Source organism: Ailuropoda melanoleuca, chromosome 10 (assembly GCF_002007445.2).
Source record: "Ailuropoda melanoleuca isolate Jingjing chromosome 10, ASM200744v2, whole genome shotgun sequence".
Taxonomy (NCBI): Eukaryota; Metazoa; Chordata; class Mammalia; order Carnivora; family Ursidae; genus Ailuropoda; species Ailuropoda melanoleuca.
This window is the reverse complement of record NC_048227.1, coordinates 61241629-61267240: the sequence shown is the minus strand read 5'-3', so window position 1 is coordinate 61267240 and position 25612 is coordinate 61241629. Positions and strand designations below refer to the sequence as shown.

The window sequence follows — 25612 nt, the reverse complement described above, 5'->3', positions numbered from 1 at the left end:
ATCTTGAACTTTCTGTTAAAAATTTAGAATGGTCAGAGAAGGGGGAGCTGTGCCTGGGTGGCTCAGTCAGTTAAGTGTCCAACTCTTGATTTTGACTCAAGTCACGATTTCAGGGTTATGGGATCAAGCCCTGCATCAGGCTCTGCACTCAGGAGGGAGTCTGCTGGAGATTCTCTCTCCCTCTGCACTTCTCTCCCCACTGCCCCCCCCCCGCCCTGTGTGCACACTTGCTTGCTCTTGCTCTCTCTCACACACATGCACAAATATTTTTTTAAAAATTTAGAGTGGGCAGGGAAATAGTTACTTCTTTGTCCTCTGCTGTTAGGCTTTCACGACTAAGATTTTCACCAAAACCATAGGGATTTATCAGTGGTGCAATGACATCCAAGACCATGGGAAATGCAGACTGTTTCAATACCAGGAGGAACCTGGGAGAATACAGTAGTGGATGGTGGAAGTGGGATGAATGCAGAGTGGCTACCAGTGTTGTGCCTGGAAGTCTGTGAGGACTAGTGAAGGTTGATGCCCACCCATTTCCACACCTCTCAAAGCAGCATTTACCTGAATCCTTCAGCCACATGACTGTGGCTGTGGGAGTGCCTTTCTCTCCGTGTGTCAATTTTGTTCACTTGGTAGTATCACCATCTGAAGAATCTCCCTAGTAGGGGAGGAAGTTTCCATAGACTTAATGTCCTACAAAGTAATAACTAACACTGTATCCTAACCAGAGCCTCTATATATCCTTCAAAAGAATGACTAAAAATAAACCGTATAAAACGTTTTCCACGGTTAGGGTCATTACTCGAGTCATTTTTGTAACAAAATGCACAACAGCACAACAGTCAATGTTTGTCAGCCACTTATTAAGAGTCTTCTCAGCTACCTTTGAAAAGTTCTCTGTGATTCCTCTTTAATGTGTCCCCCTGCCTAGCCCTCACCTGGATGCCAGCTTTAATGTATCTGAGGGATGGAGAACAATAAGAACACGTTCTATGGATATAGACCAACTGCCGCAGCCATGAGGGGAAAGGGGAGGGACCTGGTGCTCCACTGTTGTTTGAAATGCCATTATGGTCTTTGGAAAGTGGTAGTGAACTTTTTTTCCTTCCTTAACCATACATAGTTGATGATTTGAGCATACCCTCCACCCCCACTACCACAACCACCTCCTTAAATGTGGGAGATCACATGTCACTGTCAAAATGCACTTTCTTCTTAGCTGGCATGTAATGTCACCACTTCATGTATTTATCTAATTTGTTCATGTTCACTTTTGTACATGGCATTGTCAATGTTGTCCATTTTCAGTAGCATGCTTCCAGAAGGCTGAAAGGCCACCTCATTTAATTTGCTTTGTGCTGTGTAGTACTACACTGAGCTGTGTGTTTATTAAATGCTTGCTGATTGTGATTCTAAGCTTCCAAGCTGGGAGGTCTTACAAATGTTTCCAGTACTTCTGGGTTGAGATGCATCTTGAATAAATGTTCTTCTTGTATGTGGTGCATTAGGTCCTCTGCATTGGTAGATCCTCAGAGTCATGTTTAGAATCTGGATTTTGGTTGCACAGTCTTTTAGGTTCCACCTTATGTTCTACCTCCTTGGGTGAAAATGCAGTGATGCCAACTTCTAATCCTGTCTGCAAATTAGGGCCAAAGCATAGGTAGATAGTTTGCCATACCACACCCTTCTTTTCATGTAAGTGTGGTTGCCCATATAATTCCCACTGTCCTATAGTCATTGTTCAACAGATTCTTGATTTCAGACTGCTAAGAGTTGGAGGTAGTTCTCTAAGAGGCCAAGAATTGCTCACTGAAGGCCAGTGATGTGTGGCTGGGAAGGACCTAGAAGGACTGCAGTATAATGAGCAGAGCCAAATGTGTCTGTAGGTGACAGTAGTTCCAGGGAAGTTCTGGTTAGTTTATACCTAAGTGTGATACAAGGAGGATTGGCGCTTGGAAAACTGCAGCCCCAAACATTCTTTGATTGTACCTTGACTCAAGTATGGCATATGAGGAAGAGCCCAGCGTGGGAAGTTAAGAGTCCCTGATCTAGGGCGTCCAAGGCAAACTCTACTGCCTTCCCTGATCTCCTGTCCCTAGCTGTGACAGAGGTTCTGTTTGTAGGGGATGAAGTACCCTGGCCTCCACTCCCACAAGAATGTTCCCATGTACTTGAGATTCAGAACTGCCACGTGGGAACGGCCCTGCTATGTGCTCCCCACCAGGACACCCTGGGCTTTCAGAACCTCCTACATGAGCTAGAACACACAGAAATGATCCACTAATGAGGGTCATGTTGGTGAGACTGGAGAGAGAGGGAATAATGGATCAGCAAAGAGTTGTCAGGGGCAAGATCATGATGGGTATAGAAGGGGCCCTTGTATGTCTTCTGTGGCTGCAACAAATTACCCCAAACTGGTGACTTAAAACAACAGAAAAATTTCTGTTGTAGTTCTGGAGTCCAAAGTCTTGAAATTAAAGTGTCACTGGAGTTGGCTCTTTCTGGAGGCTCTGTGGGAGATTCTGTTCCATGCCTCTTTCCTAGCTTCTGGTGGCTGCCGGCAGTCCTTAGCGTCCCTTGGCTTTTAGACCCATCACTACAATTTCTGCCTCCAATACACATGAAATTCTCCTCTGAGTGTCTTTGCGTGACCTTCTCCTCTTATAAGGATGCTTGTCACTGGATTTAGGGGCCAACCTAATCCAAGATGATCTCATCTTAAGATCCTTAATTATATCTTCAGAGACCCGTTTTTCCCAATGAGGTCATATTCACAGATTCCAGATGGGCATATTTAATAATGGGAAGGGGGCCACTTTTCAACCCACTATAGCTCTCAAAGGGATAAAAATTAGCAGTAACTTGGAATGAGAAAGAACACATGGAAAGGTCTTTGCAAGTTTGAATGCCTACTGAGGGGAAAGCACAGTATTTTACATGTGTGATTCTATTACTGCAAGGATAAAGATACTGACACATGGAGTATCTTGAAGCTTTTCAGTAAAATTGGAGGTTGAGCCATCATCCAAGGTTGGAAAGTTTGAATATGGGAGAGGGGCTTGGAGAATCTAGAAAAAGTCCAAACAGCCATGAAAATATAGGGTAACATATAGTTAATAGGTGGATAAAAAGTATTACAGAGAGGGTGCCTGGCTGGCTTGGTTGGTGGAGCTTGTGATTTTTGGTCTTGGGGTTGTGGGTTCGAGCCCCATGCTGGGTGTAGAGATTACTTAAAAATAAAATCTTTTTTAAAAAAGAAAAGTATTACAGAGAAACAGTGAAGCCACATTGGAATTTGTAGGTCTTTTTAATGGTTTCCTTTAGGCCAGTTGTGTGATTTTTGCCTGGTAGTACTTGTTACTTTGGAATGGAAAATCTGACCTTGTGGTGACCTAGAGTTGAGAATCGATTTGAACAGTCAAGTGAGGAGGGTGTTCTAAGAGACTGAAGAAAATATTAGTTGAATCAGCTGCAAGTAGGATTCAGGGCTGGATAGGGGAGCAAGCTAGAATTGGGGTAGTAGATACAGTAAAGAAGGATCTGAGGTTTTAGGGGTGTGATGAGTGAACACAGCAGGTATGGTGAAGGGGAAACAAAGGCAGGAAGGCCTTAGGAAGAGGAAATCAAGGGAGTGAAGAGTTCCAAAATGATGCTGAACAAGGGTGGCTTCTTGTTGAGTGGATCTCCACTCAACTGTAGAATAGCGATTAAGGACATTAGGTATAAATGCTTCAAGAAACCAAAGCCATAGACCTCTTTTGCCCTTGGTTCAAATACGTATGTAGTTGACCCTTGAACAACAAAGGTTAGGGATTCTGACCCTTGGGCAGTCGAAAATCTATGTATAACTTTTGACTTACCAAAAACGCAACTATTAGTAGCTGTCTGTTGGCTGGAAGTCTTACTGATCATCAGTAAGTCAGTTAACATATTTTGTATGTTATATGTGTAATATACCATACTCTTACAATAAAGTAAGCTAGAGAAAATATTAAGAAAATCTACCATAAGAGAAAATACATTTACTGTACAGTATTTATAAAAAAAAGAAAAATCCATGTATAAATAGACCTATACAGCTCAAACCCATGTTGTTCAAGGGTTGACTGTAAATTATGTCTTCTAGAAGAATGACTTGTCAGTATGTTGCACTTTTTAAAAAATCCTAAATGATGGGGTGCCTGGCTGGCTCAGTCAGCAGAGCATGCAATTCTTGATTTTGGGGTCGTGATTTCTAGCCCCACATTGGGTGTAGAATTCACTTTTTAAAAAATTTAAAAATTCTGGAGGACTGTTCTGGTGTCTCTGAAACTTTGCATTATGAGGAGCTGTTTTAGTGGTGATAATATCTTAAACTAGTATTCAATTTACTTTCCCTTCCCTAATTCTTATTGCCCTGGGAGTCTCCCCCATTGAGGCTAATGATTCCATTACTTCAGGGGGAGGACAGAATATTGTCTAGGACAAAGAAGACGTTGTTTAGCTTTTGACTTTCAAAACAGGCCCTTGAAGCATGTTTCAGAGACCAGAGCTAGCCCAGGCCTTCACTCAAAAGAGACAGGCTTTGTTAGAAGAAAAATGATTGTGGATTTCAAGGAGGCAGATCTCAGAAGGCCTGGCATATATTGTACAGTAAGCCATGTAGGAAGGAGGAAATACCTTCCTGAGATGGAGCATGGAGCCTTTAGAGATTAGAGGAGACTAGGGAGAAATGAATGGTTCTCCGAGATCCCCTACTTCAGGAGGGTGGAGGAGAATCTGCTTCTTGTCTGGAACCCTGGAGGGAAACCACCTGCAGTGTGCTCTGCAGTGGGGCATGTGTAGGCAGAAACAAGCCCTGAAGCGCTGTCCCCTCCCGGTTCCCCAAAGCCTGCATGTGGCATAGGAGAGATCCCAAGCCCTGCAGGCCCTTTCAGGCACATGTGGAGGTGCAGAGGGAGAGTGGGGGAGGCTTGGAGGCAGAGTGAAGGAGGCACAGAATGAACGATGCAGTCTCACTCCTAGAGACTGGTTGGGTTCGATCTACCAGTCACATGGCAGAACCAGGCCAACACCCAAAGACAAAGGGACAAAACATCCCAGGAAGCCACTGAGGGCGTGGAGGGCAGCGCCTGGACTAGGCCCTCACCCATCCTGTGGTGGTCTGTCATCTAACCAAGGGGGATGGAGGTACAGGGGGTGGGAAGGTGCACGGAGAAGGGCAATGGCAAGTAACATAGCCCCGGAGACAAAGTTTGAGGTAGGTTTAACTTGACTAATTGTGCTGAGGCAACTAAAAATTTTAAATCTGAAGAGATTAAGTTATCTTGAAGTGGCAAGATTGTTTTTTCTGCCATAATGAGAAATGCAATGGTCATGATCAAATTGAATTCAACTGTGGAGAAATGAAGTAACATTGTTTAAAAACTTATTTATTGGGCGCCTGGGTGGTTCATTCAGTTAAGTGTCTGTCCTCGGCTCAGGTCATGATCCAAGGATCCTGGGATCAAGCCCTACGTTGGGGGGGGGGCGGTCCCTGCTCAGCGGGGAGTCTGCTTCTCCTTCTCCCTCTGCTTGCTGCTCCCCCTGGTTGTGCGTGTGCGCGCTCCCTCTCTCTCTCTTTCTATGTCAAATAAATAAATAAAATCTTTTTAAAAACTTTGTTTACGAAAGCTCTATGCCCAACGTGGGGCTTGAACTCATAACCCTGAGATCAAGAGTCACATGGTCTACTGACTGAGCCAGCGAGGTGCCCCTGTAGTACCATTTTTTGTTTACAGCTGTGTATTAGGTGATCCTGCCACAGTGTCTGAGCTGTATTTTGTCTTGATGATGATAACAATGGTGGCAGCATATTCACTTGCTTATATTCTTATAGTATGCTTGTTCTTTTGAGTAAGTCATGTCTTAGTATAGCTGTACTAGGTTTCTTTTGGGCAAGAAGTGGGAAGATCTGCCCTCTTGAGGAGCAGAGTTGTGTACCAGATATTCCAAAGTGAAGTGGGGACTCGGGGCTTCCCATTGTTTAGCTTGTGGCAATTGTTCCATGTGCCCTGGAAGGAAGGACTTCAGTTGCCATGGAGCCTCAGGTCAGTGGAAAGTATTAGAATTTCAGGCCTTTCATTAATGAGTTTACTGTGATGCTGGAGACTAGGAAAGAATTTTTACTGGGTGTGATCCTTCAGTTCCACATTTTAAAGGTATCAGGGTGAATACTCGAGGTTATAGTCTGACTGTAAGGGAAGAAGCTCTTCATTTTTATTCGGTCCTCACGTGCTAAATAAAGAATGAGTTTTATGAAGGGATTCATTTTCAAGTATAATTCATAAGTAGTTACCAGAACACTAAATGAGAGAGGGGGAAACAAACCAGTTAGCTCTTTTTAATTATGTTTCATCTCTCTTTGACATTCATACAAGGATGATGCTGCATTTAAGAAGATGTTTTAAAACCTGCTGTTTCTTGAAATGCCTAGTAATTTGGGAAGGGAAATCTTCAGTCTTTTTTTTTTTTTTTTATGTCTTGCTTTAAAAAGTGTAGGTTTGGTGGTGTGAGGATACTGCTTATGTATTTTTCACTAGAAAATTACTGTGACTCTTTGAGCATATCTTCTCAAAACATAAATGCATCTCATATTTTCCCACATCTGTCAGTGGGAGCCAAAGAGCTAGAGATGTGGGATCATAACAATATCGAGAGGAGTCACTGAAATAATAATACAGAATTTTAAAAACTTGATTTATTAACTGACATCATTTCAATAATATTTTGGATCTTGGAAATAGTTCTATTTAAAATCTCAAAAATAAAATTTCTAAAAATTAAAAACATGTCCATATACATTAGAGCAAAAAAAAAAACAAAAACAAAAACACCAAACCTTTTTATACTGATTAAGCATTTAAAAGAACTTAAGACCATAATTATTTGGGAGTATATATTCACTCTAGTCAGTTTTTAGCCATATGTCTCTAATACCCATGTCATATATTTTTTATGAAGAATGAACTGTTTTAAATTTTCTCATAGATTTGCTTGCAGTCTCCTTCAAAGTTGTGCCTTATAGTCAATATTTGAAATTGTCACTGTCTTCACTTGGCATTTATGTATACATCAAAATATTTTTCACTGAGAAAATAGCTCTTTCTACGGATGCAAATAAGCTCAGAGCAAATTCTGCTAAATGGAGGCTTTTCTCAGACTAATTTTTTCACATAGAAATGTGTTAATATTTTAGCCCAAATATTTTCACCCCCATTTTACCCCCATTCTGGATTTTTATCATTACTAAATATTTTTACAGGGGTGTCTGGGTGGCTCAGTTGATTGTCTGACTCTTGATTTTTGCTCAGGTCATGATCTCAGGGTCGTGAGATCAAGCCCCAACTGCGGTCTGCACTCATGGTAAGTCGGCTTGAGATCCTGTCCCTATCCCTCTGCCCTCCCCTTGCTTGCACTCATACACACACTCTCTCTTTCTCAAATAAATAAATCTTTAGAAAAATAAATATTTTTACAAAACTCATGAAAATAAAATCCACTGTGGTCCTTTTGAATGGCTTATCACATTTAGATGACGCAAATCATAGATCTTCATAATTTCACTGCATTCCAGTTCATAATATCAGTGTATCCAATTAAAATTAGGAGCACCATCAAAAGATCACCTCAAGTCGAGTTCCTTCAAAACATCATAAAATAATTTCAGAATTCAATCTTGGACACTGCATTTAGTTCCTCCTTTGCTTTGCTGGGATAAATTTCAGCATCTTCCTTTTGCAAGCCCTGTTTTCAAGAACTGCAATTGGCTAAAGGCTTTAAAAGCTGAAATGTTTTGGTGCTTCACTCACTGCTTTGATGATAGATTTCCAACTGTTTTGGAACAGAACGCACCCAAACTTTACAGGTTCATCTATCGTACCATTAGGAAACAACTAGGTTGATATAGAGAGTTGTTTCTCAAACATTTCTAAAACTTGGTTGCTGATGACAGGTGGCAAAATAGAAGGCACGTATTACGGTGCTGAAGTGTTTATAGTATTTTTGTAGTTCAGTTTTCCTGTTTGTCAATTTCTACATCTATAGTTTCTTTTGCATTTGGTATGATATAGCCACTTATTTGAATTGGCAGTTATGAATTGTGCATATGCCATACGCAATTCCAAGTGACTTTCTCTGCTCCACAGGTTTCTTGATTTAGTAAGGACAGTTGTTTTCAGCATCATAAAATTTGTATTTGTATTTCACTACAAAAACAATTTCGTCTCTCATGTTAAACTTTCTACAATTTACAGTAGCATTCACAATACCAGATGTTTCACCACTGACAGAATGAACTTCACAAGCTTTATTTGATCCCAGGAAATAGATGGGGAAAAAATCAAACCGCTATTGGAATTAATTGATTTTTCTTCTTAAAACACCTGATAATACTAACCTAAAACTGGAATCATCTAACTGTTAAATTTTTTTTTCTTCTAATGAAACCAACACATTAAAAGCTATCACTTTACTTTTCGTATATGCATAGAAAACCTGAACTCAGAAACAAGCAGAATCAGGTTAGAAGAGCAATCATGTGACCTGAAAGAAAGGTCGTGCTTCCTAGAGTGCTATGGTCGTGAATCTTCCATTGCTGCACGTGTTAAGTTGTTCTCAGGCACAGAGCCTTGTTACAGTAATGGTTCACGTTTGCAGTAGTCGTTGATTTGCGCTTCTGCAGATCTGTGGCCGTGGTTCATGTCGTGAACAATATCGCTGTAGCTCCCATGCTGGAGAGCAGACATCAACAAACATTTTATGTGAGTTAACATTTCATCATTAGCCTCCTTGAAAAATAGAAATTTAGTGCTTAACTTTTCACTGAATTTGCAGTTTTTTCCATTTTATCTCATTACCACTGAAAGGAATATTGCAAAGTGAAATAGATAACCATCAATAAATGACAAAAACACTGTAATGCAGGCATTTAGACCATTCTTGAGAAGGGTCATTTCCCGAAAATATTTCACATACACCTAACCTGTAATTTTCTGTTTCCCGTTGACCCTTCTGACAGGTGTCTTGTGTAACTCTGGCCACCACAACCAGTCATTGCATCCAGACTCTCGCAGGAACCCCACCCATTGAGACTGGGAGGAGTTAGCTGCCCTTAACTGCTCATATCCAAGTGTTCTTTATTTTATAAGCATCCTGCATGTTTTCCTTGAAAGGGAGGTGTCTACTTAAGCCAAGATTAGAAAAGGACCGGAAAAGAGATGGATTGTTACTGGTCGCCTTTCAGACTTAATCACATTAGGGTGAAAATTCTCTTCGCCATGGGATTATCTCACCCACTGGCAGGCAAGACTATGGCAGAAGTTGGAAAGGCAAAGTGGAGTTTACCAAATTCAATCTTGGTACATTTTGATATAACTATTAATAATACTTGGTTTAAAAATGAAACATTTGGACAAATGTTTAATCTGACAGGCTCCCAGGACAATAGGTGTAATCTAGCACTTTCACAGAGGAGCCAAGGTGTAAAGTCACCCTAGTTAGAGATCCTATTTCTCCATCTGCTTTGTACTGTCCTCTCTTGTTGGAATAGCTCTGTGCTCCCCTACTGTAGACTTCCAGTTCCAATTCCCACAACAGCTGAGTGAGCTTTTAAAAATCTGGGAGCTCACATTGCTGGGTAACACCACTCAATTGTCTTCCTATTGCAGTTAGAATAAAATCCAGCTCTTCACCAAAGCCCAGGAGGCCCTTCATGCTCCCACTCTCAACAAACTGGCCCCACCAGATTTTAAGTGTCCAGGGGACCCATACCTTGTCTGTTTTTTGCCAACATAGGACATGAGAGCAGCTTAATATCTTACCTAAGAGGAATAAATATGGTCTACTTTGAGTTAATGAAAGGAAAAAAAGTGGGAGTGTCTTGCTAATCTGTGGCCATAAGGAAAGCAAGTCTAAATGTCTATGTCCTAAATATTATTTCTCTCTCATAACAAAGTTGGACAGCAGAAGGTATCATAATAGGACTAAATCTTTCCCATTAGTAGAGGTGTTATGATGCCTACAAACCATTCGGATTCTACAGTCTCCCAGCCTCTCCCCACCCAGGCAAGTAAGTGTGCATTACAGGGAGCCTATTGTTTTCACCAACATTAGATCAGAGATTTTGTTTCAAGTACTCCTGGTGTACGGGAGGAGGAAAGGTGCCTCTCTGGTTGACTTGGGGGGAACTGGACGTATGATCGTGGTGGTAGAATACTTTGAAGTCACGATTTCGAGATCTTGTGGTGTACTTACACAACTGCTCTCTATTGGATCTCTTTCTAAAACATGCTACTGTTCAGTTTTTATCATGAATGCCTTTCCAAGGACAGTAAATGGTTTTACACACTATGACATCGTTTCCATGGCAACTAATGTATTTTAGCAAAGACAGACTGCTAGAAGTAGGCTAGAAAGGACAAATACAGAAATGGCACAGTGTGAAATGTGGGGCAATGTGTGTTGTAGTAAAGGTTTTTTTTTTTTTTCTGACTTCTTGTTTAGGAAAACCTGTATAACTAGATCTTGGCTTCTTAACTCTTACTAATAAAATTTTTACTGCACGCGGTTCTGTCTAGTATTTTGCTGACACAATTCCTTTACTTGGTCCGTGGGGTTTTCTTTGTTTACTTTAACATCATGCCCATTCCATCACCATACAGACATTTGTGATTTCATCCATCTTTAAGATACATTATCTTCACCTCGTGTTCTCATGTAACAACCACCTCACTGCTCTGCTGCCCTTTACTGCTGTCCTTCTTGAGAGGGTTGTCTACACTACCTGTCTCTGCACAGGGTTTGTCACCACCCCTCATCACCTTTCCACTCAGGCTTCCACCCTACCTCTTGATCCAGTTGGTCACAGTGTCATCCTCTAAGGCTATTACAATTACCTCTTTTGTTTATTTAGAAGCTAACATGTGTAATTATACATTTCAAATAATTCTACAAAACATGAAGCCCCACAGGATTAACATTTACATAAATGCAAAGGATCGTGTTACTCTGCTTTGTGCATCTGAATGTGCTTGGATTATTTTGTTAATAAAACCCCCCTCTGTGCTCTTAAATAACCCCAAGGGGCAGATAGCAGCCAATTTCCTATTTAATATTAAGAGAAACCAAGGGCTAGATCTTATGACTCAAGAAGATAGCCAACCAGTCTATGGGCTGGATTATACCCTCGATAATTATATTTTGTTAGGCCACATGATGCATTTTAAAAAATTAAACTAACATTTTAAAATTGGGCAGTTTTGTATAAAAACTGAGATTTTCCATTTCCTTTGAAAAGAATTGGAAGGTCTGGCAAAACCGAGCCCACATTCTCCCATGACGGCAGCCTGCCTCAGCAGTCCTGTAGCTGTCCTCCTGGGATGGGGCAGGGCTCTTCAGCTCCCCCCAGCCCCACCTCACCTGCTTCATTCACTTGTTTTACCTGCCTGGCCCTGTGGGTTATGTAGTAAGTATGTGACCCCCTCCTGCACCCCTTCCTTCACCCAGTCAAAGAACAAATAAATAGCAAGAGCTAGGGATAGAACGGGGTCCAACTGCTTCCTCCCTCGCTGTGGACCACAGTTCTGTGTTTTAGAGAGTAATTCATAGGTCAGTGGTGATAGGCATCATTAGGTGATGCAGCCTCTCTTTTGCACCTTACTACTCGAAATAGACACTGCAATTACTTGTTCTAGGTACATTGTTCAAATTGGGGCATATTCGGGTACTTCCGCATTTGCCTCTATCAGAAGTAAGTTGTATGAGCTGTCAGTTGTGACGTGCAAGATGGAGGTGCCGTACTAGAAGTTAGCAGTTACATGAGCATAGAAAAGCTGGCCAGAAGGGGAACATCGTAACAGGGGTTCCAGATTTTCAATGAGCATAAATTACCTTTTCAATGAAGTAAATAAATGTTTATATAGGATAAATAAGAATGAGGTAGTAGGACAAAGTCCTCTCCCAGACTAGACCCTTTCCTTCAAACTCCTTCAGGAGTCTCGACTTGTTAGCAAATCCCTGTGCCCTTCACCATTGTGAATGTGGACCTGTCACTGCACCTTTGGCAGGGGGCTGGCGGGGGGATGGGTAAGATGGGAGAAGAGGTGGTGATTGCTGCCATCTTGAACCTTGGTAGGTTCATGTGTGGAGGAGGACACAGGAGAATGAGCTAGTCTGGGGCCAGAGTGAATGGCTAAAGGAAAATACATTTTTCCTGGGGAAACCAGGCAATGAGGAATACCCCACAACAAAGGGCCTTGTCTGACTGGCTCCTGTCACCAGGGCCTGCCCCAGTTGGTGGGCACACAGGAGACTGTGGTGACCTTGAGCGTGGATGGTCCCAAACACTGCGCCGCGTGTCTACGTGCAGCTGTGGAGGCCTCAGGAAGCCCACTGAGAGAGTGGGCCTGTTCTCAGGCTTCAGGCAGGGAGCCAGGGGCCTCCTCTCACCAGGGAATATTGAGGAGCTTCTGTGTACGCTCTGTATGTGTCTCAGCTTTCTTTGGAATTGTGGCAGAGTCTGGCCCTGCCTGGTCTTTTTTGTGCCTTGGAACCTAAGTTAATAACTGAAGGAACAGTGCCCCTGTTGACACACTTGATATGGAAGTTGCTGTCCAGTGGCCATTTTATCCTCGTTGCCACTGACATCACACCACGTACAGTTCTGAGGTTCTCCCTTTAGTTTTGATTGAATAGAGCTATGATCGTTGGAGCAGAAAGCAGCCATTCAGATGTGAATAGACGTGTCTAGTACCATGCAGATGTTTTTTGGCAGGTTGATGAATATTTTAAATCTTTTTCAAGAAGTAAAAGGGTTTGAATTGGAAGTAGAGAAGATTCTGTGGCAAGAGAAAAGTATATTTCATTTCTCTCTCAATTTTTTTTTCTTAAAATAATCAAACAAAAGCCAGAACCAGGATTTCAGTCTTGGATTTGTCATATCCCTTACGTCTCCTTCTTCATATGGGAGTTGTGATTATGACTCTCATGTATTGAACCTCAGTTTCTCAGTCACATTTTTTTAAGTAGAAAGGAAACACTGGCTAATATTAAAAATAACAGCAGAATCTCCAGATTGGATCTTTGTCACTTATTTATGGCTAAAGACATAGGACTAAATGGAAAGAAAGGTCATCTTTTGGTTCTCTATACGCTATGTGTGGTATGCAGGCACACCCGAATTTGTCTCCTCCGCCCCTCCCAGCACACCCCCGCTGTACTTGCAGCTTGAGTCAGTGCAGCTTCGTTTCCTTCATCCCTGTCGGTCAGTTCTCCATTAGTCACTCTGTCACCACCGCTCCTCACCCTTCACCCCTCCATCACAGAGCTGCCACAAGCCCCTGGTGTGCTCAGCACCGCCCCGGCCACAGATGAGCTGGCGTCGGAGCAGGGGAGACCCTGAAACAGGTACTGAGTAAAGTGCTGTAAGAACACCAAGGAAAGGAAATCTGATTCAGTGCAGAAGTGGGACCAAAGGAAAACAGGAGTGAAAAGGTGATTTTGTCCTGGGCCCTGACAGCGACAGCTACTTAGGAGAAAGCTGTTCTGACCCAGCTGGGTTGGTGAGATTGGAGTGACAAGGCTTCGTCTGGGGCCAGGAATATGCTGGGGGCTATATCTATTTTTCTGCCCTTTCCTGGGATAGAGGTGAGTAGAAAAGACACTGATAACCGCAGGAGTGTGCCTCTAACTGGCTGACTTCTTAGCTAGCTGGCCTCTGCCTCGGTTTCCCACCTTTCTCCCACCAGCCTACCACCATCCTCTTAACTCCCTCTCTCCAGTGCAATCCTGCCAAGCATCTTGCCATTCTCTGAACATGTGGCTGATGCCCCATTCACTGTATCTGTTTATTCCTCTGGCCTGTGGTAAGGTGCCTGTGGTGGGTGCCCAGGGAGATGTCTGCTAGGCATTTGGAGATAGGAGAGCGGTGGGGCGACAGGGATGGCTGCATCAAGAGAGAACTCACAGTTGAAGGCTTCTCAGTTTTATTTTTAGACTTTTCTCTAAAAACAAAGATCTCTATGTATTCTCCCAAAGATAGAGGATTTGATCCGATCTAAATAGTTGGGAGCCGCTCATTTTTGGCCAGGGCCTTTATCCCCTGGCTTCCATTCCTGCAGGCAGTCACACATTTGCAACATTCATGGATCAGCCTTTTCCACTGGGGAATCTGGGTCACTTCAGTCATGTTTCTCAAACAAAACATTAGCACTACTTCAGCAGGAAGAATAAAAGCACGGAAAATACTCTAATGCCCACAAGCCCACAGATGAATACAGAGTCAACTATTCAAAGTGTCTGTATAACTACATATGCATATCTGTGTCTATACAAAAACACACACAAGGGGAAGGAGAGGTATATCTTGCCCTAAGCCTTGGGAACTTAAAACTTGAATATTCCTAAGACAAATAAAAGGTACTTCTTTTTTTAAAGATTTATTTGTTTGAGGGGCGCCTGGGTGGCACAGCGGTTAAGCATCTGCCTTCGGCTCAGGGCGTGATCCCGGCGTTATGGGATCGAGCCCCACATCGGGCTCCTCTGCTGTGAGCCTGCTTCTTCCTCTCCCACTCCCCTTGCTTGTGTTCCCTCTCTCTCTGGCTGTCTCTATCTCTGTCAAATAAATAAATAAAATCTTTAAAAAAAAAAAAAAAGATTTGTTTGAGAGAGAGAGAGAGAGAGCATGCCTGCACACAGGGGGGAGGCGTGGGGGGGGGGCGAGGTGCAGGGGAAGAGGGAAAGAGAGTCTCATGACCCTGAGAGCACAATCTGAGCCAAAACCAAGAGCTGGACGTTGAACCAACTGTGCCACCCAGGCACCCCAAATAAAAGGTACTTCTATTTCACTTAAATATTTGATGACAAAATTTATTTATTCTCAGCTTTTCAGAAACACACCCTTTATTTAAGACAGATATACGTGGTTTTAAAAACAAATGCCACTCTTCATACTAGACAGGGTTGCCCTGTGAATTTTACTTTTTGGCGATTTTATTTTACCAAACCATATCTTCTTTGAAACAATGGAGCTGATGCCTAAAAATATCTCGGGCTGGGCTTGCTGGGAGTCTTTGAAGTTAAAGCTATGGCATCCTTCTGCTTTATGGCTGCAGGATGATGCATGTATGTATTGTCTTTGTTAATTAACTCCACCTGTTTTGTGAGCCTGAAATAGAAATTGGATGAAGCTGCATATATGTATGGATGCATAATATTGCTTTTGCGGTAGTGAACCAGCAGCTCCAAACAGGTTTTAGTTTTCCTTTTGCTACCAGTTGCTCAAGTGCTCTGGAGCTAAGGCTCATTCTTCTAGAGCCTGTTGTTGAACTGGGCATCCCACGCAGTTGCACTTGAGCTGTCTGTATGAGAGAGGTTTGAGTTTCCTTCCTGCTTTGGAAAGGGTAGTGATTCTCCAAGTGCACTTTCTGTGGCAGATGAAGGAATCTTTCACCTTGCAAATGGAAAATTCCATTCTGTACATCAGAATGACCACCTTCCTAAACCTCTTTGGAAAGTGTTCAAGTGGAAGTCAGACTTCCACTGTATGTATGTTTCCTTTGGTGAAAACATTTTTTTTTTTTTAGATTTATTCTTTATTTTAGAGCCGGGGAGGGGCAGGGGGAAAGGGAGAGAGAGAAACTTAGGCAGACTCTGCACCGATCATGGAGCCCAATGCAGGGCTCGACCTCACGACCCTGAGATCGCAACCTGAGCCAAAACCAAGAGTCAGTCGCTTAACTGGCTGTGCCACGCCGGCACCTCTGGTGAAGATTTTCATGGTACTGAAGTACTCTTTGCTGGTTATAGGGAGGCTAGTTAAAAATTTTGGACAGTGGGGATTCCCATTTTTTCCAGCACAGCAGTGTCTGCATCCCCAGTGGGTTACCAGAAGAAAAGGCCTATAGCGCCTGGTGGCATCTCCTCAGTTAGGACGGGACAGCATGTTAGAAGCAAGAAAGAGATGGGGTGATGTGGGTTGCTCAGGTACCCGTAGTGGCAAGCTCATTAGCACATTTTTTCCCTCCACCCCATGCTGGTTCTCTTGCATGTCTGCAGTCAGTTCATGATTTGAATACCCATCTGCAGAAGACAATATGTGAGTTTCTAATTCTCTTCCCCATGGTCATTTTTTTCTTTCATTCATTCTGAGTCATCTTTGATTAAACAAAGATGTTACTGTTAATTATGCACCCTTTCAAACAGTGCAAAAATTCTTTTGTGTGTGTGTGGGGATGAGTTTGATGGGGATAGTAATTTATGATGGCAGTAATTTTAAACAGTGGACCAGGATGCTAAGAACCATAATGAAAAAAAAAATGGGAGTCTCTACAAAGGAAAAATTGTTTCTGCTTATTTATTCACATTCCTCAAACCTTTTACTTTCTTCTCTAACATTGTCAACATAATCCATTCAGCCATTTTTATTCTCTTTAGACATCTTATTAAAACTGAATCTTTGTTCCAATAGCTAAAATTGCAGATAATAAATGAGGTACCATAATATTGGCAGGTTGTGGGCAGAGTGCATGAGCAAACTCGAAATCTGCCATCCTGCTCCTGGCACTTTAAAGATTAACATGAAATGGGCAGGGGTGCCACAGAATCAGCACTCAGCTCTGCCAGGGCGTTGGCACAAGGTTCTAAGGTATTCCTGGGGCTCGAGTTCCGTGGACAAGTTGGTGCAGGCTGGTGGGTTGGCATACCTCCTGGAGAGGGGAACTCCAGCTGATGGGAAAGAGGGGCCATCCTAAGAAGGCTGTTTTGACAGCGAGGCCCACCCACAGTCAGACAGGAAGTGGGGCACATACGGGTTGGAGGCTAAGGGAAGATCTAAGCCAGGAGGTGAGTTGAGTATGACCTTGGAAGACTCATTTTTTTTAATGTGTTCCAACTGTGGATGACTTGTAAGCACTCAGAAGACAGTGTGTGTGTGTGTGTGTGTGTGTGTGTGTGTGTGTGTGTGTAAGACCTCCATTTTTATCTTTCCTAACTCCAGAAACTCAAAATCTCATGTTGGCTTCCTTTGATGGTACAGGGCCTGGTCTTTGCAGTTGCAGGCAGGTGTTTGTGGCAACTGTGACTTAGCAACAATTGTGTGAATGAGAAAAAAGTTGTGGGCAAGTTGATTGCAGCAAATGGAAATTCTATGGTGGTACTTTGTGGGAGATTTAAAGGCAAAGAGTGTTCAGTTCTCTTTTGATGTCTATTTTTTTTCTTCTACAGTTTTTTGAAGAAGGAGGATGCTGATCTAGACGTGGAAAAAGTAAGTTGACAAGTTTTGCACTGAGAGCACAGGTCCTTTGAATTAGAAAGGGTGTCCCATTGGGACCCAGGACTTGGTCCACTTTGAACTTGGGATTGTGATTCTGAGTCTGTAAGTTTCTGAGAGATTGAGTTGGGGATGGAGCCAGTACATGAATAGAAAGTCTTACCTTAGGTGAATCTACCATTTTCCCCCTTCTCTTAGTTCTAACACTTGGTTTTGATAATTGTGGGAACATATGTTTTAGCTATACGATGTGTCTCCTTACCCCAGAAATAGAATGGGACAGCTGTCCTGTGGCTGATGAGCCTTCAGGGGCTCTTCAGGGTCTTCAGCCTGGTTAAGGAAGGTCCCCTTCAGTCCATCCACTTTTGTTTTTTCTCTACTCTGAGATGACTTCTGCTTACCTCTGCCCTAGTTGTACCTTCGAATTGTAGTCACTGTGTCACAGCTCATTCTTTCATTCACTGAACTTTTTTTTGATGCGCACTGGGTGTTAAGCACCATGCTGGAATCTGTTGAGACAAAAATGAATGTGACCGACAAGGACACAGGCAATGATTGTACAGTGTGATAGAAGTGTGCAGAAGGGGCTCTGGAAGCTCAGACTGAGGCTGGACTGTCCAGAAAAGCTCCCTGATGGAGGGGATGTATGAAGGAACCACGTTTTCACTGCTTTTGCAAACATTCACTGAGTCTTCCCTGCTTGTACTTCTCTCGTCAACCAGGTGCCTTGGGTCCTCGTGAAAGTCTGGACTTAAACATGTCTCACTAGCCACCCATGGGATCCTATTCTGCCCCAGTCTCCACTGCCCAATCACATTGCCTTGGGGGTAATTCTTCAGCAGTTCAGAGTTACAGTCCACTATTCCCTGGACACTCAGGGGCTCTGCATCATCATCTAAGAATGACTTGGTGTTATTTCTCATTTTGAATTTGTGTGTAAGAGAGGTTCTTCTCCCTGAACTAGAGCCATTCTGTATGCAGTCAGTGTACCTTTAAGTTGAGGAGGTATGCTATCTGAAAGCTCATCCTAGAACAGTCATGAGCAACCCCTGATCTTTGACCCATGTGGCCCCCTAGCTTCTGCAGAATGGCCTGTGATCTGCTTTCAGTCATGGCCTTTTCAGCTCATGCAAACCAAGGTGACTCAGGCTCTAGTCAGGGCTAGATTGGAGGGGAACCTTTTCGAAATCCCGGTGTGCTTAAGTTTTGTCTGTGGAAGCCAGGGGCTGACAAAGGTACTCCCTGTGGGGGGGGTGGGGAGGAGGGTCAGCACTGTGGCCCTCCTGGAGGCCGGCTAGAAGAGCAGGCTAGAAGAGCCTTTGGGTGCCAGGAGCCACCTCAGGACGGTGTAGTGCAAACTAGTCAGAATAGCCAGACCCCAGGAAAGGCCTGGAGCTGCTCCAGGTTGCAGGGCTTGCCCTGCCTTGTGCTAGGTGAATCCTACAACCATGAAAGGGGCGGTCCAGTTTATGGGGAGGCGGGTCTGTTCATTGTGTTCTCAGTACAACCCAATGCCAGGCAGACAAGAGGGCTCAGTAAATGGGCTGGGAAGCCCTGAGTGAGTGAATTAGAGTCTTGCTTCAGCCCTGCTCTTCACTTGCTTTATGACCTTAAGCAGATCTTTTTCCTGTGTAAGCCTCATTTTTCTCATCAGTAACATGGTCCCTTTTCTAGGATGAAGTGAAATTCTTCGTTTTTTAACTTAAAAACACAAACCACACATATTTCTTTGTTTTCTGACTCAGGCTTTGTACCAAAAAGCATAAAGTGCTGTTGGCCACGCGTCTGAAGGTTGCTTAATAAGGCCCACCATGGGTTGGGAGCTTGTCTGTTGTACGTACCCTCGGGTGCAACACTGGCAGCAGTGAGTGTCTAACGAGGGAATGAATACTGCGACCGACCCTGTCGTGTGGGTTGGGTATTTGTAAGTACTGAGGGAAATTCAGAATAAGAGAAGCTGAAAGTGTGGTGGGAAATGCTTCTTGGGCTGCGTGAATTTGAGCTGCCCGCAGAGGACCCTGCCTGCTGCACCCCCGGTCACATAGTTAATGACCTGGAAAACACTCAGCCACCCCAGGGGAGTTCACGGTTTTAAAAGTTCTAATTCAAAAGCTCCAGTTCCAACATTTTTTCTAATGCTGATAGAAGGCTGTTGAGCACAGATGTATAAATTGTTCTTTTCGCCTGTATTTATATATCTGCCAAGAAGAATCTAGAATAGGGTGTGCCTCCATTGTATAATTAAATGACACCTGCTGGCCAACCCAAGGGAAGAAAAATCACAGAAGTCTTGGTGTGTTTTTTTCTAAATGGATTTTTGAGTTTTCTCTTTCAGTTGAACATTTTTGTAAAGATAGAAACTATGAATGGAAAATTAGTCTTATCTCGGCATGTGAAATCTCAAAGATAAACCACCTAAATTCTGTAATTATTAATTATTATCTGTAGTTTATTGAGCTTATACTGAGTGCTTTCTGTGTGTCGCACTTGACCATTACAACAATCTTGTGAGGGAACCATGTCCCTTACCATGAGTTGCTTGAGGCAGCACGTAATAGCAAGGATTCTAATTGTATCTGTCTGGGTCTAGAGCCTTCTGTTTCTCATACCCTGCCTTACCTTGAAATTGATATAATAGTTGGAATGATATATTTGTGTGACCTCTTTCTAAAAAGTTTTACGAGTAATAAAAAAGCAGTGTTACTTTCTAGAGAGGTCTTTGTTGACACTCCCTTGCAATCTGGATGGGGTTGCCCTACTACCATGCACTTCTCGAAAGCTATCATTGTTGTATAGTTATTTGTGCAATAACCATCTAGTGTCTTTTCCCTCTTGAACTGTAGGCTTTGTCAGATCTGAATCCTTACACATGCTAAGCCTAGTCTCTGACTTCTAGAATGCCCTCCTAAAATGTTGACTACAGGAATGAGTGAATGGCACATGACCAAATTAGGGGGTAATGTGAGTCCATGAAAGCCACTTTGGTAAGTGGCAAAGTAAAAATCTTACTGTGTACTCCAGAAATCATGATTTTCTTCTCCATCTATACGTTTTATCTGTGGAAACCATGCTAGTTAATAGCAGTATATGGCAATAAGACTCCTTGGCTTCCTCTTCTGAAGTACAAAGTGACAAGGAGACGAATAGATAATTCTTAAGAATGAAGTAATCCGTACAAGCAAAGAAAGTCTGAGAATAAAAGAGGGAGGAGCAGTAAGAGCGCAAGGGAGACATTAATACTGCTTTATTTTGTTTTTTTTTTCACAGAATCTTCTTGAATTATTAAGGGATACACTTCTTTTTTTTTTTTTTTTTTTTTTTTTTTTTTTTTTTTTTTTTTTTTTATTTTTTATTTATTGGACAGAGATAGAGACAGCCAGCGAGAGAGGGAACACAAGCAGGGGGAGTGGGAGAGGAAGAAGCAGGCTCATAGCGGAGGAGCCTGACGTGGGGCTCGATCCGGCAACGCCGGGATCACGCCCTGAGCCGAAGGCAGACGCTTAACCACTGTGCCACCCAGGCGCCAAGGGATACACTTCTGAGTATGGTTTACATAAATCACTGATTTAAATATATACGGTGTATCTTCTAAAAGTAAAACCCATACTCAACTGAATTTTAAAGAATATGTAATCAGGTTATATCAGAAGGACAAAAATGTACTTAAAAAAAAATAAAACTGATTAGGGGCACCTGGGTGGCGCAGTCATTAAGCGTCTGCCTTCAGCTCAGGGCGTGATCCTGGCGTTATGGGATCGAGCCCCACATCAGGCTCCTCCACTATGAGCCTGCTTCTTCCTCTCCCACTTCCCCTGCTTGTGTTCCCTCTCTCGCTGGCTGTCTCTCTGTCAAATAAATAAATAAAATCTTTAAGGAAAAAAAATAAAAATAAAACTGATTAAATTGGGTTATCCTGTTTGGTAATTTAGATCATGATTTAAATGGATTTGATTAAAATAACATCTGTTTTGGTCATAACGACTTTCAAAGGGGTAAGGAGAGAGATTTGATTTCCATGTATCCTACATGATTTTCATTTATCTTGCATGGCTTTGTCTAGCATGATTGAAAGTATTTGGCACTTGGCCTTGAGAGAGACTCATCATTTTTGTAGTTTCAGTGAGGGCAAGAATCCCTATATTGCTATTCTGTTTGTAGGGTTTGGATAGCTGCCTTTAGGCCACAAATATGGCCATAGATACTACTGCCTGTTTGATGAATACAGAGACCACCCCAAATAAAAATTGTCATTCAAAAGAAAAGTAAATAGAATGCTTTAGAATGTTTCCTTTTCCCTGGTGAATTCCTTAAAATGTGTTCACCCGTAAATGTAGAATGTATGTAGAAGTTGCTCCATTTTTCAATTTCTTTTGTTTTAATAAGTCCCAAGAGAAGTGATAATAATATCCTAGTTTCTTATTCTGGGGCTAATAGTTTTTATTTAAAAAAAAATGTGGTTCTAAACAATTGGTTCAAAATTTGAGACTGCATCTGGAACCAAGCTTTAAAGCCATGTATATGGGATTCCTACATAGCTGGTTGAGAGGTGGAAAAATTAATTCATGTAAGATTTTTCTTTAGTAGGGGGACTAGGATTTCCAGGGGTGAGAAGTTCAGCAGTGCTTATATGGGGAGTCCAAAGACATGAGGATTTGTCTCCAGTGAGAATGTGTGTGTGTGTGGGCGGGGGGTGGTAGCGGGGTGTAGTGTTTCCCTGTGTATGCTGCTTGCTATAAGGAGGTGTGAAGAGGAAGAGGGAAGAACACCCATAAGCAGAACTCTCTGCCCTCTTAGAAGCCATTGCTTCCTGAATGAACTGGAGGGCTCATTAGGTGGGTGTGGGGAATGGAGAAGGCAGCCCTGGTGCGCAGATGAGACTCCTCCTTAGGCCTTCTCTGATCCATACACTTAGGGCTGTCAGCCCCAGGGCTTATAGGATGCCCACTTGTCTCCCATTCTCTATGCCCTGCCCCAGCCTCCACGTAGATTGACCCATTCTCTTGGAGACTGGACATGGGGAAAGACCAGCCTCTCTATCGCTGAGTTAAGTCCTGGTGACTAGGAAATGGTTTGGGTTGGAGGGGGTTGTTTGGGAGGGAGGAACTTGCATAGAGTTCTGCTTTATGTTGAAGAGCAAACAGTTTTAGTCCTGCACCAAAAACAGTTGTTATACATCACCCATAACTGACCAACTTTCTTTTATATAAATCTCTGCATTATAAGCCTAAGTGCTGCTGGAGAAGAAAAAGCATGCCCTCTGCCAATTGGAATTTCTAAGATAATAAGATATCCTTCTTCCTAGACATAAACTCCAGCAGATGTTGATGCTTGATGACCATTGGAAGAGCTACAGATAACAGAATTTATGTTTTGATCCAAGGAAAGAGTTGGAAAATTAGGGGTGAGTTGTCTAGTCTTGGATGCAGAACACATAATTCATTTGTTCCTCGAACAGTAACAAAAGCCAGTGGGCTAACCACTCTCCTAGGCCGCATGTTATCTTACTCAGTAGCCCTGCTTTACGTGTGAGGGAAATGAAACCCAACAGAAGTGAAATGATTTGCCCAAGGACTTACAGCTACAAAGTGACAAGATCCAAAAGTAGCTCTCAGACTTGGAGTACCCTCCTGTTTCTACTCTGTGGGGGTGTTCTCTTGTACTGAAGCTCAAAAGAGCAGAAGACAAATGAACCATCTAGCCTCATGCAAGTTAACTGGTAATTATGTACACATCTTTCATTTTCTCTTCCCTGAATTTAAGACTTTCACCCTTATTTGTGGCTTTAAAAACTGTAATGATGTTTTTTATCAAAGAGAAATTAGAAACTTAAAGGGGAACCATCTCTTTGAACCTGACCTGCTCCCACCAGGTGGTCCCTTAGGGGTGACAGCATGAGAGTGACTTCCCAGGGATGGCATTCTGCAGGGGTGGGAGTCCGGGGCGGCCTGTTCCTGGGCTCGGGATCATTTCATTGTCCTCATCTCAGTAGCATTCATCATTCTACAAGGAGAGAGCTGGATGCTGCCAGGAGAGAGTGGGGAGAAACTCAGCCCACGTCACAATGGAGAACCAAGACAAGCTCCCACCTACTCTGCAGGCTTTCTCTTGTCGCCGTGAGTTGCTGCATAATTTCTTCCACTGCAGCCAGGCCTGCTGGGGAGAGGTTGGAATCACTCGGTCCTCTGCCTTGCCTAGATTTATTGTCTGCTGAAATCACCTGTGAAGGAGAGATTATTAGTAAAATATGTGTAAAGAATGGCTTGGAAGATACTTTTGTCACTGCCCTGAAACACTTTTAAAAGCAGAGCTGCACTTGTCTGAGCTGGTGTGTATATGGAGAAAAGACCTAAAAATACATAAAAATTCAAGCTTTTCCCCTAACGAAGGTTATTACTTCCCACTTTTGGGCTACACAAAAGTTCATGCAGAAAATCTTTGTGTTAGGGGCGCCTGGGTGGCACAGCGGTTAAGCGTCTGCCTTCGGCTCAGGGCGTGATCCCAGCATTGTGGGATCGAGCCCCCACGTCAGGCTCTTCTGCTATGAGCCTGCTTCTTCCTCTCCCACTCCCCCTGCTTGTGTTCCCTCTCTCGCTGGCTGTCTCTATCTCTGTCGAATAAATNTAAAAAAAAAAAAAATCAAATCTTTAAAAAAAAAAAAAAAAAAAAGAAAATCTTTGTGTTAGTTTGCTGTGGCTGCCATAGCAAGCGACCGCACACTTGACAGCTGAAAACAACAGATCTCTGCTCCCACAGTTTTGGAGGTCAGAGCCCACAGCAGGATGTCAGGAGGGCATCCCCTCCAGAGGCTTTGGGGGAGAACTGTTGCTTGCCTTTCAGGTCCTGGTGGCTATAGGCGTTCCTTTGACTTGTGGCCACATCACTCCAGCTTCTGCCTTCGCCTTCAAACTCTCTTCTCTCCTCTGTGTTTGTCTGTCAGATCTCCTGTGCATCCCTCTCGTAAGGACGCCTGTGATAGCTTTCAGAACCAGCTGGATAATCCAGGAGAAGCTCCTCCTCCCAAGATCCCTAACTTGATTAGACCCTATCATTCCATTCCGTGTGAGGTGACAGTCACAGATGGCAGGGATTAGGAAGTGAGTATTGGGGTGGGGGTGAACATTTTTCTGCCTCCCACACCTTCTCTTTTGAGAATTTCCACATTTTTCATTTCCTGAAACATAAAGCTTATGACCACTGGTTTCACACATTACTTCAGTGAGTTTGATTTTTCCTACAAGGGGCCCTTCCCTTGGGAGACCTAAGAACCCACCTGGTCTCCCAGACCATAGAACAGGCAAGGCCATGCCTGTGTTCTTTCTTAGATTGGGGTTAATGTGAGGATGAGAAATCATGGGCTCTGAGAGCCGGGAGGGGCCTTCAAAATCATAGTCTCCCAGTCTTAGGGGGAAACTGAGGCCAGAGATGCAGGGTCAGGCGAGTCAGGAGCAGAGATGGGACCAGCACTTACTGCTTTAGCCCACCTCTTCTGCTGTGTCTCTGTGTGTGTCCAAGCTGTCTCTCGTCGTGTAAGTCTCCACATCGTCCTTCATGTGACAGCTCTTTAGCACTGGAGAACTCCATCCCTGCAAATCCCCCTTTTCTCGGCCAACAACCCTGTTCTTACAAATATTCTTAACATTACCTGATACCAGGATTCTCTCATTCTGGCTGCATTCCCCTGGGTGCATTCCCTTGATGTCATTGTCTTTTTAAGAACATAGCACTCAGACATGAACAATACTTCTGAGATGGCTTGCCCAGTATAGGGTAAGGACTCTACTCCTAGAACTGTTAGGTCTTATGAGATGCACATGTTTTCTGCATCATTATGTGCTACACTTAGGGGAACCAAGGTTACATCTCCATCTAGCCACCCTGTCACACTTCTGGCTTACATTGAACTTGGGTTCAGTAAAAATCCTTAAGACTTTAAAATATGAATTGCTTTAAACCTATCCCCTTTGCCCCTGCCAGATAGAAGAGCCGGGTTTCTGTCAGTAGCAGGATGTGGTCAGCTTGGCACCCAGAGTAGAGTCCAGACAGGGATCCAGAGAACAGGTACATCCATGAGCGGGGACACACTCCTGGGGTTGGTACCAGCAGCAGACAGTAAACAGAAGGCAGTTCAGGCACTTTGGTGAGGCGTAGAACTAGAGAAAGGCCTCCGTAGATGGCAGTCTAGATAGACAGATGGTAAGCAGCAGAATTGTCTGGCTGAGCAGGCCATGGAGCAGATAGGAGGACCAGTGGTGTGGAGGGACAAGACTCAGATGGGAAGCTCATGGAAAGAGATGAGTCCTGAATGACGAGTTAGAGTCAGCTGCCAAA

General features: G+C 43.3%; 1 protein-coding gene across 4 annotated transcripts in view; it reads left to right on the top strand.

Annotated features, from left to right (window-relative positions):
- The first annotated feature begins 7352 nt into the window (after positions 1–7352).
- The window catches only part of FYN (FYN proto-oncogene, Src family tyrosine kinase), a 189683-nt gene continuing 171423 nt past the window's right edge, over positions 7353–25612 (top strand). For 2 of the 4 annotated variants that reach the window (XM_011222251.3, XM_011222248.3), the window contains exons 1-2: positions 7364–7383; positions 17239–17278. The gene's annotated coding sequence lies outside the window, so the exon portion shown is untranslated. Of the gene's footprint in view, positions 7384–17238; positions 17279–25612 lie in introns of all 4 variants that reach the window. The other 2 variants (XM_034669000.1, XM_002917157.4) reach the window with 2 other exon arrangements.